Raw genomic sequence first — 13,369 nt, 5'->3', positions numbered from 1 at the left:
TGGCGCCAGTAAGGTTATCATATCAACCATTTAAAAGATTAAACATTTTAATTCCTACATGACGCAGAACAATACTACCCAGCAGTATGTATAATTCATATTCTTATTTAATATAAGTATTATTATTATTCCGTATAATTATTTTTTTTTATTCAATATACCTGGCAGTGTATCATTTCTGTCAGAATGGGGTTTTTGTTTATTTTTTTGCCTTTTATCAGATCTTACTTTCAACTGTTATGTGTTTTTCATGTTTTCCTTAAAAAAAAGGCTATATTTCACGCTAACTTATAGAGAGGACTAAAACCTACATAGCAAAGAAGATAGATATCAACCTCCTGGTGATGCCACCTCAAAGGTTAAACATGCAGGTAAGTTGCTTGTACCAAAGATGACACATATGGCATGGAATGGAGTTAATGATTTGAGATTATTTGCCGTTTTTACTATATGTGGATTTAACCCCTTAAGGACAATGGGCGGTCCCTAAACCCATTGAAAACAATGCCATTTTGAGCTTTGTCATTAAGGGGTTAAGCACGACTCCCCTTTACCATGAACAGCATACCCGCGCATACTATATAGCGTTTGTTTTTAAAGGGCAGATAGTGCTTTAATTTGATACAATTTTTACATGAGTAGTTTTATGAGTAATTCATAAAAAAAAAAAACTAGAGAAAAAAAATACACTTTTCAAAGTCAATATTACACAAATAAGCCAAAAATGTAATAATTCAAGTGTCCTGATTTTGGAAAGGTCTCATTTGTGTAGAATATCCATATATTTCTGATAATTATGGGCAAATATTAGAAGGTGTACATTCTTGTTTCAAAGTTGTTGTTTTTCATTTGGTACAAATAACACATAAAACACCCACAAAAATCTATATTTCTAGAAAGTAGACAAACCATACTAGGAGCATTTCTGACAGTTGTCATGCAGTCAATTGTCCTCCATTCACTGCCAAAGTTAGCTACAACTAGATGTTTTTGCACCTTTTTTGTCAACACTTCTGCGTTGCTTAGGATTTTTTTCACAGGTTATGGTTTATGGCAGAGAAATCCACCAAAACGTGTTTAGCAGCATCAACAAATTACGGGAATATCCCACACACAAGGGTTTTTGGGTGGATATTACAGCACACAAATTGGAACATGCCTGTATTCTGTCTTTGGACGTGTTACTGGGTTTATGTAGTATTTAGTGCGGTTTAGCAGCCCCCCAAATTCCAAATATCCATACAAGTATGCTTTTGTAAAGAAGACAACACATAATATTGTATTAGGGAGCATTTGGACTCTTATAATGCAGCCATTTGGCCATCAGTCACTGCCAAATTTAGCTGTAGCAATAATTTCCTGCTGTTTTTTTTTCACCAAAAATGTTGCATCTCCAGATTATGGAAATCCCCCTCATACGCATAGGTTTTTTGGGGGGGTTTGTGGAAGCTAACAGGGCACAAAGTTGTTGACGGTTGCTATGTGCCAAAATTCCCCTTGTTTTACTTGGCCCATGACTTGGCTGCTGCGCTCATCCAGATAACAAAACAATAGAAAATTAAAAAAGATCTCATAGTTAACTTTTGTATGGTAACACTATAAAACTATTGTCAATGTAGAGTCCTGGTTGAGAAAGACAGGAATGGCACTATAAAGGATGAGTCCAAACAAGTTTTTTTCTGTACTCCCCCACAGTGGTAGCTCCATCATTTAAACAGATTAAGTAATAGGTTAAGGACCTCCGGTGGAGTAACTTGCCCCTTTAGAGGATGTGGATTCTTCTAAAACATATATCATTGGTGTATCGTGTTCCTAAACAGACTGATAATTATAAAGTACTCTGTCCTTTAGTTTACATATAATTAACATTTTATACTTCGGCTGCTTGGTGTGACCCCTAAGAGTAAAAGGGCTCAGCAAATGGTTCTTGCCCCACCGCTAAGCAAATGGTTCTTGCCCCACCGCTAAGCAAATTCTAAAGGAAGACCTGGAAGTATGCGAAATATAAATATCCATAAATATACATTTCAATTAAAAATCATGTTGAACAAGAAGAAGGCAGCAAAAAGTAAAAATGGCATTAATGGCAATAAAAAATTCTATTAAAAAAATCTTCTTATGTCAATCCGATATGGATATTACACAATAGATAGTAACTAATTATTATAATTGACAAGCTGTGTGCATATAATGCTAATTGGCTTGTAAAGTGCATACAGGGCTCAGCTGTCAGTTCTGGATATCAAAAGACAATTAAAGTGAAATCTATACATATGCCAATTTTTCCCATTAAAGTGATAACATATAGTATCTGTTAGCTGTCCAGTAGAACTCTACCATAAATGCTCACTAGTGACACCTAAAGGCTGATTAAAGTTTGGTTTATAGCTTTGTAAAGCATGGCAGAAGGGTTGGTGTGTGGAATATATGCTATTAAGGTTTTATAAGACATTAGCTGATATGCACAAGCAATTCTCTGCATGAGTTGTAGAGATGTTTTCAAGAGCCTAGGTAAGCATGTCATTAACTGGCACCAGGCTGTCAATGTGGTGGAAACCTCTGCAAAATGAGCAATGTTTACTCTTTAAGCAAAAGAACATTTATTGTGTAATGTAAGGGTTTGTAACAATAAGTCTTTCAATTATGTGCTTTTGTGTGTGTATATGTATATAGAAAATAGAATGAATGCACACTATTATTCATTGCCTTTTTTATTGTAATATATTAATGTGTAAGCTATGAATTGATAAACTGATATAGAATAAGAATAGATATAGTAGATGTTTGATTTCTGAAAAATTCAATTTTAACAAATCAGCAGCAATATATAGCTGAGTGGTCCCTTTAACCCCCCCCCAGTTATTTGCCATGCAGGAGATATGTGTGGCCAACATTTCATAACGCATGATATACCGTATTGGCTCGGATATAGGCCGCCCCCGTGTATAGGCCGCACTCTAAAAGTTTGGTGCTTTTTTAAAGAATTTTTTTTTTTAATAGACATGCTGCCACTCTGTCTCCCCCCCCCGAGATATGCTGCCACTCTCCCCCACCCGAGATATGCTGCCACTCTGTCCCCCCGAGATATGCTGCCACTGTCCCCCCCCGAGATATGCTGCCACTGTCCCCCCCCGAGATATGCTGCCACTATCCTCCCCCCCGAGATATGCTGCCACTATCCTCCTCCTCCTCCTCCCCCCCGAGATATGCTGCCACTCTGCCCCCCCCCCCGACTTACCAGAGCAGACTCCCGGGTGTCTTGCGGGGCCGGCGGGGGACATCTACGCAATACGCGTATACAACTTCCGGTGCCAGGACTCAGAGGATGTGCCGGCACCGGAAGTTGTATACGCAAAACACCCGGGAGTCTGCTCTGGTAAATCTTGGGGGCAGAGGTAAAACGCATCGTGCGGACGTTCACCGCTGCCGGTGAACGTCTGCACGATGCGCTTAGACAATCTCCCGTGCCAGCACTCCCTCTGTGGGAAGTGCTGGCAGGGGAGGCTGTCTGAGCGTATCAGAGAGTAGGATACGGGTCCCCTGCACCGCTGCGGGGGATCTGTATCCTAACCCTGCTGCCTGCCCGGCGCCCGGAACTGCGTGTACTGAGCGTCGGGCGCTAGACCCCGAATATAGGCCGCACCCCCACTTTAAAGACTTAAAGTGGGGGAAAAGAGTGCGGCCTATATTCGAGCCAGAATGGTGGCCGGATAAAGGTACAGTATGTGCTTTTGGGTGGCTATTAAGCTGACCTGGATCTGGCCAAATGTAGTGCTCAGTAATAAAACACCACTGACCGTAACACAAAACTAATGTATAATAAATACAGTAATCATACAGGCATTGCGATTGGGGTAAAATTGGGGGGTTACATTAGGAAAAGAGATCCCTGCCCCGCAGTAGTAGGGAGTGTGTGGACGTACACGTACCATCAGAGGGAGGGCAAGTGCCCGAAAGTTGGAAAGAGCACATTAGTGTAAGGATAAGATGAGAAGTGGTTGTAGAGGAAAGATATGGAAACCAGTGAGCAAAGAAGTCTAGGTGGAAAGGACAATTGCATGCATAATTGTTTATATGTAATATACGGAGGTTTTACTTTACTGAGAGGGTAGTAGATAAATGGAACAGCCTCCGATCAGAAGTAGCAGAGGCTAATACAGTAAGGGTATTTAAACATGCATGGGGTAGGCATTTGGCTCCTATCTCAGATGAGACCAAGGACTGACTAAGGTGTGAATCTCTATATCAGGAAAGTTGTCCTGAATGGATCTTATCTGCCGTCAAATTCCGTTTCCGTTTTTATTATGGGGCAAAAGAGAAAGGGTTAATGTGGGTCATGAAAAAAATAGAAGCACCCATCCTTTGCAGTTATTATATTCTACTATGTCCACCTGGTCTAAATGCCTTATAGGGTTTTGTAAATGTAAATCTGCCCTTTTAAAGCTCCATATTTTTCAAATAACCTCAGATATCTAATAACGTATTTGCCCGAATATAGGCACTTTTTTCCCCAACTTGAGATGATATACACGATAATATGTATTGTCTTTGTTATTAATAAGTTTCTTTTTACTTCACTAAAATACTTTAAGAAAAGAGGTTGTTGGAAAGAATGGGCATTGTTATTTTAAAAAAAAGTAATATATTTCTGGCTTTAATAAGGAAATTAATGGTGGGTTGCGTTTCAGGTTATGGGTCTCGCTAACAGATATCTAAAGACCCTCCTATTAACCGGTATGTTTTTCTCAAGCGTTTTTAAAGCACTGCATGGCAGAGGAAAATGTTCATGTAATGGCTTTTCAAATACCTTTTATTAAAGTGCTATAATTGTTTCATTCCCAGCGTGAAACAAATGAAGGTCCTTGTTGGCTTTGCATGTTCCTCTCTACATACATTTGCAGTCACTGCTCTAAATTAATCATCTGCACTTGGGTACTCGTACCGGGTCCTCGAGTACCGCAAGCGTCTTTAAATAAAAGCTTATACGCCACTCTTGCTATACTTCTCTCAAGTGCTTGAACTCCAAAATTGCTGTCCTTAGGTTGTCTTTTCCTCCTTCTTATGCTTGTAAATTTACAATTATATACCTTGCAAAGTTCTACACAAGCCCTTATATAAAATATATTATTTTATTGTACAAAAACTTATTGATAAAAAACATATATAAAGTATTTCATTATATAGACAACAGAGGTTTTAGGAAGATAATCAGAGCATATGGAGGAAATATGGCTATGTATATGTAAAGTGTCTCAAGTGCATGTAAACCATCATAAGAATCATAAAGTGCTAAATCATTCAAGTATAGTTGTATATTACTCTATATAGAGTGCACCTATCCATTCTATAACTATCAAAAAGTGCATGGTTAATAATACTCACTATGGAGTGCACCTTTGCATTTGACAAATATATAAAGCACTATTGACATTAACAATAAATATGCAGGTAATTCCAATAATCAGAACAGTATCCTGAGAGCAATATGCTCGTTACCCATATTGACCTCCACTTCCCCTACGCCGTTTCGGTTCGCCTTTTTCAAGGGGTCGCTGTTATTTCCTCATCTTACACTAATATTTATACCCCTCCCCTCAGAAGTTGCGCGCCGAAACCCTAATTGGCGCCGGCGTTGCGTCTCCGCCGCAGAATTCACTGCCTCGCATCGGACGTCCCTCCCCATGGCACGCGCGTCCGAGAGAATATCTCCCGAGCATGCGTGTCAAAAGCAGGACCTCAGGACGGCCATCGCCGCGCCGGCGCACCAGGTTTCGGCTCGGAACTTCCTAAGGCTTCGTAACAATTGCATTATGCCACCCTTACGAAAAAATTACTGCAGTTTTTCTGAAGTAATACTGCAGTTTTTTGGACATGAAAAAACTGCAATACTGCACTTTTACTGCAGTATTACTGCACATTTACTGCAGTTTTACTGCATTTGTACTTCACTGTACTGCAGTTTTACTGCAGTTATTTTTGTAAGGAAGTACAAATGCAATAAAGCTGCAGTACATTGAAGCACAACTGTAGGTTTGCAATATAAAAAAAAAAAGTGCAGTAAATGTGCAGTAAAACTGCAGTACAGTGAAGTACAAATGCAGTAAAACTGCAGTAAAAGTGCACTAAAAGTGCAGTATTGCAGTTTTTTCATGTCCAAAAAACTGCAGTATTACTTCAGAAAAACTGCAGTAATTTTTTGTAAGGGCAGCATCGACCTCAGCTGTGTCTCCGGAAATGATCCCAATAAATATATGTATATATATGTGAATTTAAAGTGCACAGGAGTTTCCCTGGTTTAAGGATGAGATCCTTATACATGCCACAATATTTATAACATTATGTTATTTGTGAAGAGTGTGTTTGGATTCTTTTGTGTTATATTGTAAATTTACAATGTAGCTTGCTCCTTTTTTTTATTTGGTGAAGAAATCGGCTCTCAGAGTTGAGATAAGCAGGACTGGACTGGCCATCTGGCACATGGGTTAAATGCCCGGTGGTCTGGCGCCTGAAATCGCTCCATACTCACCCAAAACTCCTGCTCTGGTCATGCAGTCAATGACTGGATATGCCCAGGTTCATGCTATGTGTGCATAAAAATGGAACATGTGGCCTGTCATATCGCGCTGTCGCCTGTGCTGAGGTCATTAGCATACCTGGGAACTTGTTTTATCGCAGGAAACACCCCATTTAAAGGGGAAATGGGTGAGGAGTGGGGCATGTCAAGACCCCACAACCCAGAGCATTTGGGTGTTCTCCAGGAGTTCTCCCGGCCAAACCCAGAGAGTTCCCAGGTCTGGTCATTAGACGGTCCCTGGCCTTCAAGTGTCTCTTAATCTCCAGTCCAGCCTGGTAGATAAACCTTAATTTTTTGGGGGAATAAAGGAGAATGGCTGCTATCTTATTACCGTGTGCATCTCAAATTCCATTCCCTTCAATGATGGTATGTTTAGGATGTGAGAAAAAAATATATAAACTTTGTCATTATGTTGTGATCAATTCATGTGTCGGCAGTACTTCTAACAAATATCATATGTTTTCACATATTAATGGAAACCTTTTTTACCCAAAAAAATTATTTGTAGAGGTTTATATACTTAGAACAGCTTTATGATTTTAATGAAACTGTATAAAAAGTTTTCAAATAGGTCTATTTGTTAAATGCATCATTGCCTGACTGGTCTATATGGGTATACAATGTATGTATAAATTCCTTCACCGTGCATTCTATGATCTAGAAGTCTACATAGACAACGACCTCGTGTTCTAACATTTCTCTTCCTTTGAAGCATGCATTTGTTTCCTTACAAACATAGGAAAGATCTTCATGATGGCACACTCTACAAGATTCTCATCTCGGGCAGCCACTTAGTTTCATGTGGCACACACTTAAATAGCATTTGGGCCACTTGCAGATCCCTGAAGCTTGTCTTGGCACAGCCTAGTGGTACCGAACCATTTTTAATAGTGTTGACTAAGTGACTACCTTGAAGCCTTCTTAGATGGTATCTTCTGAACCGCACTGGACAAAGTGTCCCAATACAATTTTAGGTCAGACTCGTTCCCTGGCCGTCATTCTCCCATCCATCCATCCATCAATTCTATCTATATGGAGCTGACTGATGATGCAATACATTACAGTGAGCAGAATCACACTGGTGTCTCAATATAGTGTCTTAAGATACCTTAATTTACCGCCAGATAAGGTGTTAATCTTGATTAATTGTGTTATTTTGTAGACAGCTGATCACTTTCTTTCCAGCAGAGTACGGAACCGGTCATTACATCATCCGCAAACTTCACATTAAAAGCCACATCTGCATCACACCTTGGTCTCCGTCCCCAACCCTTTCCTTAGCGCCAGCTTCATTGAAATGTGTTTACACCCGCCGTCGTCTTATTGTGCTATGCTTGTTTATAAAGCACATTTGCAAGTATAAATAATTTATCCCCTGTGCTCCAAAAGCATAGATTTATTCTATTTCCTTACGGCTATAGAGATTTTTTCTATGTACAAATCAGGTTTGTTTTTTTTTGTTTAAAAAAATAATAATTTAAATATGTTCCTATAATATTAAAACAGGCAGTTACATATTTATAGACATTATCTATAATGCATGTTTTATTTACCAATAATGTATGCAACGGCGGCTAATGGTGAAAGAAACAAAAAAAACTAAAAACACTAACAATGTCAATATAAAACAGCTAATAAGACCAATACCCAAATAATGTCTATCCCTCTGATATTAACAGTATATCTGCTACGTCCCGTATATTTTCTATAATAATAAAAACACTCGATTCGGGTTTCATCCAGTTAATGGATGTTTGTAGCGGCAATCACTTAAAATGCCTCAATCGGTTTGAGGTCGAATTTTGGCTATTCAGCAAAGCCGTATGGCACGTTCTGTCTGAAACATTCTAATCTAGCAATAATTTGCTGCTGTTGTTCCTCTTTTTTTTTTTGTGCTCACCTCTGTGATTTCACGCATGGGGTTGTAATGTATGTTAAAATAGCTCTCTGTGTATAGTTTAATTGTCACCCCTGAGAACTACAGCTGCTGAAGGTTTATCTGAACATAAGTTGAAGGCTTTAATTTGTAGCCTATTTTTTTTTTTTTTTTTTTTTTATATATTTCTCGCAGCCTGTAATCTCCCAGCGAGAAACTGCACAATACGTGATGCACTGTAATTTCTTTCCAAAAAAAGGTGCATTCATTGTGTTCCCCTCTGACTTGCATGAAATTTGAATTTTCTAATGTACATAAAATGTGTATGAGGTGGCTGATAAATACTTATTTTCCTTATTAAGTTATACTTAAGGACAGGGCCAGACTGACGATCAAGAAGCGGCCCTGGAACTTTAAGGCCAGCGCCCCCCCCCGATGACGTAAATGCCACCAAACGGCTGTATAGGTGCGGCTGCTACGTTTTTATGCTCGCGCGTATTATGCTTCGCCCTGTATTACAATAAATAGCTCACCATTCACCAATAAATTCACCATTAGCCTTGAGATAATTAAATTAGTTTTTTTTATCGAATGTCAGCAGATTACCTAAATTTACAACAATAGCGGAGAATGAACAATAAATTTAATTTACACCCTACCAATTTTGACCCTCCCATTGTATAATATCCGGATATCTGTAAAGTCTAGTCCCCGAACTCATTTTTTTTTTTGTAATTAATCTTAAAGTCCATTTAACATGGGTCCCAGTGCTTTTGACTGCATACAAATTGTTGCCTGCATTGCTTAGTTATTGGAGTCAGAAAATGAGACTTCTGTCTTATTTAACTCCTCCCCCCAGCTGCCGCTACTGAAAACAGGAAGCATTCGTCAGTACACTTCCCGCACATGCTCTGTAGCACTCCCACTGAAATCATTAAAGTTGCAGCCAATCGAATGTATGCTAGCAAAACATTGGTATTCAGATAGCATACATATGATTGGCTGCTGTTACTTCAGTTGATTTCATTTGGATCTCAGCTCCCATTGTGTAGGATGGGAGTGCTAATGAGCATGTGCAAGAAGTATACTAACATATATATCCCTGCTTTCAGTAGAAGCAGCTGTAGAAACGATTAAACAGCTCCCACTGGCAAAGACGAGGAAAGAAGAAGCATTATATATTTTGGAATAAAATAAAAATTGCCCATAACTTTTTTCTTTAATGTTGCAAACAACCTAAGACACCTATGTCAAGCTTAGCTTCAGTTATGGCACATTTAATATACTTCAAAGTATACTTCACTGGTATAAGTTCATTTGGCAATGGCGGTACATCTCGGGAGACAAATGCAGGATACTTACGAACGTCGTTACCTATTTATATACATAACTCCAAGAATCTACTCACGCACTGGAACCAGTTGGGACCAATTAAAAATTGGCTATACTGAGTCACTGGTGTAAGGTGCATAAACTCCCACAACTATCTCCGGCTCCTTCAATACAACAGCAAGTGCAATTATATTTGTGATTCAGATGAAGGAGAAAAGATGGTTGCCTACACCAGACCTTTATTCTAGCACTTGGATTGGCTTTGTCAGAACCAAATGAATTCTGGGTGCATTTCAGCTCCTTTTGCCTATTTTTATCTGTGTGCTCGATGCAGAGTGATTCTTCACGTCGTGTTCTTTTCTATGTTTGTGACAGAAGAGGATTATCATCGATGTGAGACCCTAGATAGATCAAAGTCAAATACCAGTACTGTCCTTGTACGTCCACAACCCTTTGAGATTTGAGGGACACTCCAGCCAGCATATACACTTTAATGCTTATGATAGCTGAGTGGTGACTTTAAATTTTCATAGCGTTACCCTTGCAAATGCATGAGGGGGATTCTAAGGAAGATTTGTCGTTTACTTCTTTCCTCTGAAGATTTAATCATGTAAAAACCCAGAAAAAGTTCAAGAAACTGTTTTTTTCTACAGTTTATAGAGTGACAGCCTATCAAAGCTTGATTTTGCGTCACATGACTATTAATCAATTAATCATTCCCTGCAAAAAAAATATGATTGAGGTAAAATTTGACTTTACTCCATAATTCTGGGGAGAATTAGGTTATTCACCAGTACTATTAATGATGTTTAAGATGTAGCGTTTAGTTACAAGATTGTTAAATTGGTGGAACAGCACCTTTAAGAAACCTGGTCACACATTTCCAGCTGACTCGGCCTTTTCATTGCCACGATATCAAACCGTGCGGTGCTGATTTATTTTATTCTTATGTTTTTGGAATATATTTTACAAATTTCACATTAACTGAGAGGTTGGTCGTAAAAAACTTTAGCTTGTCATCCTCTAATTTATTCAGAAATTGTCCCAGATTTCTGTTTTGAGGATTGAGAGCTTTTCGCTTTAGACTTAAATTTAGACTTTCGTTTAAGATAATATCCATGATTTTTGACTGATGGTTGAAAAGAATCTTACATTTATTCTGTGTTTGCTTTGATATCTGATCCACAGCTATAAAAATGAACTTTGGCTTCCGAGGCGCACAAAAGGTCAAGACTGTTAAGGTGTCACGTATGTCCGAGAGGCACATATGCAGTGCGGTTCTCGGCCTTTTGGCTAAGATCAAATAAGTACGTGTGAGAGAGATAAAGCATGGGTCTTTGGTCTGAGCCCACTGTTGGCTGGCCTGTGTTGTATGATGCCTACAAACATGGCAGCTACGACACTTCTGGGCTATCGACAACCACAGGCCCTACAGGGGAGTCACATTACACAACGTTGTTGAACCCTGGCCAGCCAGAATCCCCCCATGCATTTGCAAAACAGGCCAAACAAAAAATGAAAAGGACCAAGAGGCTAATCATTCACATTAAAGTTCACATGATGGCTGGAGTGTCCCTTAATAAATCCATATCATTATTGCAAATGTGTACAAAAGGCCATTTGTAATTCACATAGGATCTTGGTACTACTTTTTGGCTTTATGCATATGCTCCTTCTATACTGGGAACTCTCTGGGTTTTGCCAGGGAAAACATTGATTAACTATAAATTGAACATTTCAAAATGTATATTAATTTGTAGACTTGTGCATTGAATATGTGCAGATTTTGTCCGTTCCTACGAATCTCTTTAAACCAGGCCAGACCCCCCCCCCATGAAACAGACGAAAATGAAAAAAGGTTTTGTGCAAAGTTCGCATGGTTTCACTCCCACTATCTCACATTGAATGTCTCCCTACCTTCACTGCTGACCACTTCTGCTTGTCTCGCGAGTCTTGCAGCTCCACTTCCATGTCTCGCATCATCTTGTTCTTCTCTCCCCTATTTTTCCTTTCCTCTCTTCTTTCTTTGTCCGCATCTTCTGTGGAAATTGCGAACCTTCTGGTGACATGCTCAACCTCGATTGGAGAGTCAGTGTAGAGAATGTTACAGGAAGCACCACCATTTTGCCCCAAGATAACCCTTTGTAACCTGCCAAAATGTCAGAACGTCCCTTGACGTGCTCTACCCCGATTGGAGGATTGGGGAGAGGACATCACCAGGATCTCTGCTATTTTGCGCTACAATAGCCTCATGTGGACTTCCGCCAAAATGGCGGCGTTTCTGGTGACGTCCTCTCACCCAAGTGGAAGATCCGGCAGCGGATGTCAATTTTTTTCCTAGAATTTTTAATGGTTCTTGATGTTCGTCCACAATGAACGGGCAGGAATTCACTGACCGAAAACTAAAGGGCCAAAGACGAACCGAAACATTTTGGGCCCACTTGCACGTCTATTAAGTAACCATATGAAAGATGTCTTTCAGAATGTATCAAAACACTGAGAGGTCATTTCAAAAACACCCAAGAAAGAAAGACATTTGAAGCCAAAATTATACATTTTTATGATTGTAAAAACAGAGGACTTAATGTGGATTTGAGCTTCTTAGCACACTATCAAAACTTCCTATAACCTGTGTTTTTATTTTTTTTTATTTTTTTTTCTTTCTCTTCTTCTGTCCTACACGCTTACCCCTCCCCCCCCTAGCCTTATCTGTGCAGTATATGCCACTATTTACTATTTACGACCCTCTTAGTTTTTTGTCTGCAAATTCTCTACCTTGTTGTTTTAACCCCTGTTTTAACCCTGTATCAGAACATGTACTGGTCAGTTTTAAACTGTGTTTTTCACTAGCTTGGTCAGAAATGCTTTTGACTTGATAAAGGGAGGACTCCCGAAAGCTCGTCTATTATTTTAAATACTGTTAGTCCAATAAAAAAGGTATTACAACATTCTGCAACATTCTGTTTTTTTGCATTCTTATACACTGGACTAATACGGCTACCCCAAACTACAGAATGTAACCAGAATCACCCGTTGGTGAGATGTAGACATGGTGGTCAAATGCTGAGCGTTTGGGTGCCAAGCAGAGCAGCACGAGCCGCAGTGTTTAAGTCCAGCGCCTGAACAATTATGGTCAGGTGCTGGGCAGATAAAAGATAGTACCCTATTTATTCTTTTGTGGTGCCCATTTTAATGGGAGTAAGAGTTTTGGGCCATCATATATGGCTGGTTATAGATTTGACGTAGAACATTTGCTTTTGGTTTAATACGCTGCCCGTTAGAGTTTAGGTTGCATAGTTTGTTTGTTTTTAAAAATCCCAGATAAAATACCATAGCCTCTTTATATGTAAGATTCAATTATTGCGCTACCTGAACCATACATGAGCTGAATTTAAATATGGTTTTATACGTTGAGTGGCAGTTCCTCCATAAAGGCATTTATGAGGCAGCTAACATTGACAAAGCACCATAAAAGTCATATAATTAAATTAGTCCGTCCTATTTCACCCAAGGAGATGTTATCAAGGATAGATGCAGCCTCCACCAATTCCTCCCTGTGCCGTGCTGGCCCCCTTTGGTAGCCGGTA

Source organism: Sceloporus occidentalis, unplaced genomic scaffold, assembly GCF_023333645.1.
Source record: "Sceloporus occidentalis isolate IW3139 unplaced genomic scaffold, rSceOcc1.0.p SCAF_151, whole genome shotgun sequence".
Taxonomy (NCBI): domain Eukaryota; kingdom Metazoa; phylum Chordata; class Lepidosauria; order Squamata; family Phrynosomatidae; genus Sceloporus; species Sceloporus occidentalis.
This window is presented reverse-complemented; position numbering follows the sequence as displayed.